Here is a 6,000-nt window from a genome sequence, read left to right on the forward strand (position 1 = left end):
TAGGCAGCTTCAACGTTGTGCGGATGTCCACACACACGTATGCATACGTTCACTGCCACACAGATGCACACAGCCACACATAGACGCACAGTCATACGCAGCCACACACACACACACACACACTTTCACAAAAACATACACGCAGGGAAGGTGTGAGGAGCAGAAGTCAATGACAACAGCTTAGTGCTTGGAATCTCCTTTAAAAGCAGACGGCTGAGTATCTTAGCTAGAGGCTTGGGGAGCCTTTACAGGTCAGCTGCTCAGTCCTGTCTCTTGGTAGATGAGGAAACCGGAAGCCAGGAGGAGGCAGAGGTCAGGTAGAGTGAACATATACTGCTCCCGACCTCTCCACCTCCCTCACAGCCACGATCAGACTGCTACCAGATCTGCTCAGGGGCAAAAGTCCTTGCACTTTGGAGGGCAGAGAAAAGACAAAATGTTCAACTCTCCTGATGAGTCATGGAGAGGGCGATGGTATTGGCTGAGTCCGGTTCACAGAGGCAGAGGCATGGAGCAGCCCCAGGTCACTGCAGAAGGATAACCTTTCAATTGGACTTCCCTGGCAGCCCAGCGGTTAAGAATTTGCCTTGCAATGCAGAGGATTTGGGTTTGAGCCCTCCTTGGGGAACTAAGATCCTACATGCCTCGGAGCTACTGAGAGAGTGAATTCTCAGGTAGGTTGATAAGAAATCCGGAGTCCCCAAGGAGGAGAAAGGGGTCTGGGGCTCTCGAAGGGGAGAAAGGGACAAATGTTTTTTTTTCTACATCGCTTTGTCTTAGTCACATAAGACGTTTTTTCTTAAGTAATTGTGGCAACAATCTTTAAGAATAACTTTCTTTAAGCCCAGAGCTAATGATTACACAACAAAACAACTCATCTTGGTCAAGGGTATATTTTTCCTTAAGCTCTATACTAATGATTATATACCCAGATGACCACGATGGTGTGATCTCTCACCTAGAGCCAGACATCCCAGAATGTGAAGTCAAGTGGGTGGGCCTTAGGAACTTGGCCCATCACTATGAGCAAAGCTAGTGGAAGTGATGGGATTCCAGTTGAGCTATTTCAAATCCTAAAAGATGATGCTGTTAAAGTGCTGCATTCAATAGATCAGCAAATTTGGAAAACTCAGCAGTGGCCACAGGACTGGAAAAGGTCAGTTTTCATTCCAATCCCAAAGAAAGGCAATGCCAAAGAATGTTCAAACTACCACATAATTGCACTCATCTCACACACTAGCAAAGTAATGCTCAAAATTCTCCAAGCCAGGCTTCAACAGTATGTGAACCAAGAACTTTCATATGTTCAAGCTGGATTTAGAAAAGGCCGAGGAACCAGAGATCAAATTGCCAACATCTGTGGGATCATAGAAAAAGCAAAGAGAGTTCTAGAAAAACATCTACTTCTGCTTGATTGACTACGCCAAAGCTTTTGTGTGGATGACAACAAACTGTGTAAAATTCAAGAGATGGGACTACCAGACCACTTACCTGCCTCCTGAGAAATCTGTATGCAGGTCAAGAAGCAACAGTTAGAACTGGACATGGAAAAATGGACTGGTTCCAAATTGGGAAAGGAGTGTGTCAAGGCTGTATATTGTCACCCTGCTTATTTAACTTATATGCAGAGTACATCATGCAAAATGCCGGGCTGGATGAACACAAGCTGGAATCAAGATTACCGGGAGAAATATCAATAATCTCAGATATGCAGATGACATCACTCTTATGGCAGAAAGTGAAGAAGAAGTAAAGAGCCTCTTGATGAAAGTGAAAGAGGAGAGTGAAAAAGTTGACCTAAAGCTCAACTTTCAGAAAACTAAGATCATGGCATCTGGTCCCATCACTTCATGGGAAATAGATGGGGAAACAGTGACAGACTTTATTTTTTTTTGGCTCCCAAATCACTGTAGGTGGTGATTGCAGCCATGAAGTGTAAAGACGCTTGCTCCTTGGAAGAAAAGCTATGACCAACCTAGATAGCACATTAAAAAACAGAGACATTACTTTGCCAACAAAGGTCCATCTAGTCAAAGCTATGATTTTCTCAGTAGTCATATATGGATGTGAGAGTTGGACTGTGAAGAAAGCTGAGTGCTGAAGAATTGATTCTTTTGAACTGTGGTGTTGGAGAAGACTCTTGAGAGTCCCTTGGACTACAAGGAGATCCAACCAGTCCATCCTAAAGGAGATCAGTCCTGGATGTTCATTGGAAGGACTGATGTTGAAGCTGAAATGCCAATACTTTGGCCACCTGATGTGAAGAGCTGACACATTGGAAAAGACCCTGATGCTGGGAAAGATTGAAGGCAGGAGGAGAACGGGACAACAGAGGATGAGATGGTTGGACGGCATCACTGACTCGACGGACATGAGTTTGAGCAAGCTCCATGATTTGGTGATGGACAGGGAAGCCTGGCATGCTGCAGTCCATGGAGTGGCAAAGAGCAAATGAACTGAACTGAACTTAATGATTATATAACAACAATGTATCTTGCTCAGGGACATGTTTCTCCTTCTTAACAAGAACCTTCTGACTAATCTTGTTATATTAAGATCTATCTTGTGGGAGTGGTTCTGGTAAGACCTTTCTATTGCTAGTTCTAATCTTGTTAATTTAAGATATATGTTCTGGCAATGGATCTGGTAAAGTATATAAGGCCTTGATAAGACTAGTGAGTGGGGCAGTCTCTGTCCCCCTTCTTATGTCTATGTCAGAGGCTTTCTCTGTCCTTCTTTGCTGTAATAGAATTTCTGCCACATGAAGTTCTGGGTATCTGAAGCCTGGTCCCTGGTCCTGAAGCAAAATCTTTGGAGATCACAAATCTGACATCATTCACTGTAAGCTATCACTACAGAGCCTGCATGCCACGACTAGAGAGTCCATGTGCTGCAGCAAAGATCTGGGGAGTCACAACTAAGACCTGATGCAGCCAAATAAACAAATATTTTAAAAAAGAAGAAAGAAAACTGTTCAGTCACATTACTGATTTCTGGCTGTGCTCTTTACCATCACACCAATGATCTCCAAAGTCATTGTGCTGTCACTGCAGGGAGTCCCAGGCTGCGCCCTTCAAGTGCTGTTATTTTCTTTCAGTCCTCACCATTGTCCTGTGAGATGGTGCCTCTGGGAACTGGGGCTCTGGGAGGCCCTGCAGGTAGGCAATTGCAGAATCTGGCCCAAGACTTTCATTCTGAACCCTAACCACAAGGCGTGTGCAGTCTAAGAGAGCATAAAAAGCCAAACACACTTGTGCTGGAAAAGAAAGGCAATATGGTCAAGGGTCATGTGGTGAAATCATCTCTCTTATATCTCAGGAAACCAGGCAGGGAAGATGGGAGCAGACAGCTTGCTCTGGAGCTCAAGGGGAAGATGGCTTGTGTACTTGATCTTGGGTATTCCTGCCACTTTCTAGGGGCTTCCCAGATGTCGCAGTAGTAAAGAATCCACCTGCTAGTGCAAAAGATGCAAGAGATGCAGGTTCAATCCCTGGCTCCGGAAGATACCTTGGAGGAGGAAATGGCAACCCACTCCAGTATTCTTTCCTGGATAATTCTATGGAAAGAGAAGCCTGGTGGGCTATAGTCTATGGGATCACAAAGAGTCAGATACAACTGAGCACATGCTCCTCTCTAGATGTGTGATTCCTGTGAGCCTCAGTTTCTTGCCGAATACTATGAGGACAACGACGGCGCTCTCCTTGTGGGGAAGCCCTGAGAGTTAAGTGAGATGAGGCCTTTTTAGCAACCAGCACACTGCTGGCGCAAGGCAAGAAGGCAGAAGTATCAGCTCCTACCACTAACACCTGTTTTGATGGTGCTCTGTTGGCAGGAAGGCTTCATGGGAAACGCCTCAGAGGCCTGGTAGGTTGCACTTAGGCAGAAGAAGGCTGGGAAAATAAGATAAGAAAAAAGCAAAGAAAATGATATGCAGAAGTTTTCCTGGGAAATCACAGCAGTGACATGACTTCTTATGAAAGCATGTCTCAGGAATAGACAGCTTCAGTGATACACCATTCCCATCTGTCCTCAATTTGTCAACTCAATGAAATAATTCTTTTTTTTTTTTTGCTATGGAGCATCTATGTGCCCAGCAGAATGCACACACATGGAGCCAAATGTTCTCGCAAGATCATTTATCAACTAGCACATTGAGATCAGGACATGGTTTCCCACAGAACAAAGTTATATTGTTGGGTTTCTGGGTCAACCCTGCAGAAGTTTCCTAATGCAGCTGAACTGTTGTGTATTTGCAGCAGAAGACAACACTGAAGCAAAGGGAGAAACAAGCTAAACCAACCCACATAAAGCCTCTGTAATAAGAAACTGTTGGGGCAGAAAGGTGGGTGAAGGCAGCTTTCTTTAGAGGAAGGTGACAAGATTGCACTGTCACTGATTCTGGAGATGACTTCATGATTTCCTAGATTGTTGTGGTTTCCTGATACCAGCTCTCTAACACGATAACCTCATTCCAAAATTTTTGCCTTTCCGCTTTCTCCAGCACAGATACATCCCTGGCCCAGCTCTCATGCCTTCCAGCCATGACTAAGATCGTTTCAGATGAACAAGGAGAATGAAAAAAATGAGGATGGGGTGGAGTGGAGGTGGGAGGTGGGAAGCAAGGAAAAAGATGGGAGCCTTTTCTGCAGATTTGGGGCTACAATTGTGAAGAGGAAGAAGGGCAAGAGAGAAAAGGCAATGAGTATGAGAGGGTGACTGTCTAAAGAGCACAAAGAGGGGGGTGTGGTGTTTCCCCAAATGAAGGTGGAAGCTGAGGAGGAAAAAATCCATTGCACATTGGTCTCCAGTACTTGGACCTGGGGTGGTGGGCATAAGAGATGAGAACCAACTGTGTTTACATGTATATGCCTGTTGTCTTCTGCCTTTTGTATACATACACACATGGGTATATGGGGCTTCCAAGATGGCTCAGTGGTAAAGAACCCACCTGCCAGTGCAGGAGACACAAGAGACACGGGTTTGATCCTTGCATAGGGAAGATCCCCTGGAGGAGGAAATAGCAACTCACTCCAGTATTCCTGGCTGGAAAACTCCATGGACAGAGGAACCTGGTGGGCTATAGTCCTTGGGCTTGAAAAAGTTTTACACAACTGAGCACACATGTATATGTGCGCTTATTATTATATTTTTAGAAAAAAGGTATTTCTTCATCAGGCAGATCTCTGTAACTCAGAAAGCACCTGCATAGGTTTTATTTTGCCCATAAGAGGAATCCCATTTCTTCCCCACTTCGCCTCTGAATCTCCCAATCATAGGGTAACTTCACCCCTCCCTTTCTCACCTACTTGATTTTGGGAGACCTAAACACAGGAAAAATGTCTATCGCCTGCTTATGTAATTGTGAGGAAACAGAAAATGTGGTTTAAAGCAACTCTGAGCGTGATGCTGCCCGGGACCCTGAGCCAGGATGCCTCCCTGGCTGCCTCCACGACCCCGCCTCCCTGCGGGTTCTGGAGAAGGGATTTCACAGACTCAGGAAGGAACTGGATTACTGAGTCATCAGGACAGATGTGAGATGACCAGAGCAAGAATGCTTAACGGTCTTCTTCAGGAAAAATAAAAATTAAAAAAAAAAAAGGACAAAACCCTTGTTTCTTTGATTTGCTTTTTTTCAAGGACCCAGTGGGAAAAAAACAACCCTCCTTGCTTTAGGGCCTCAGTGATGACCTGCCACAAGGTTTCCTTTAACTTCAATATTCTTTGATGTTTTTCTCAGTCTGTAAAAACACTACCAGTTCTCATTCTCTGAAAAGATTAATGTTCTCGATAAGATCTCAAAGTCCTTTTTGTTGGCTTGTTCTGGAAAGTCAGACAATAGTGGTTATACAAAAACTAGAAAGGGTTTTATGTCCACAGGTGCTAAGAAAACTTGTTTTTAGATATCAATATTTCTATTAATTCAGAGGCTATGCTGCATAATCACTTTTGACCATGAACTAGGAACTAGGCATGTTTTCCCAAGTGTGCTCCATGGATCAC

The sequence above is a fragment of the Cervus canadensis genome, chromosome 10, assembly GCF_019320065.1.
Source record: "Cervus canadensis isolate Bull #8, Minnesota chromosome 10, ASM1932006v1, whole genome shotgun sequence".
In the NCBI taxonomy this organism is placed as follows: domain Eukaryota; kingdom Metazoa; phylum Chordata; class Mammalia; order Artiodactyla; family Cervidae; genus Cervus; species Cervus canadensis.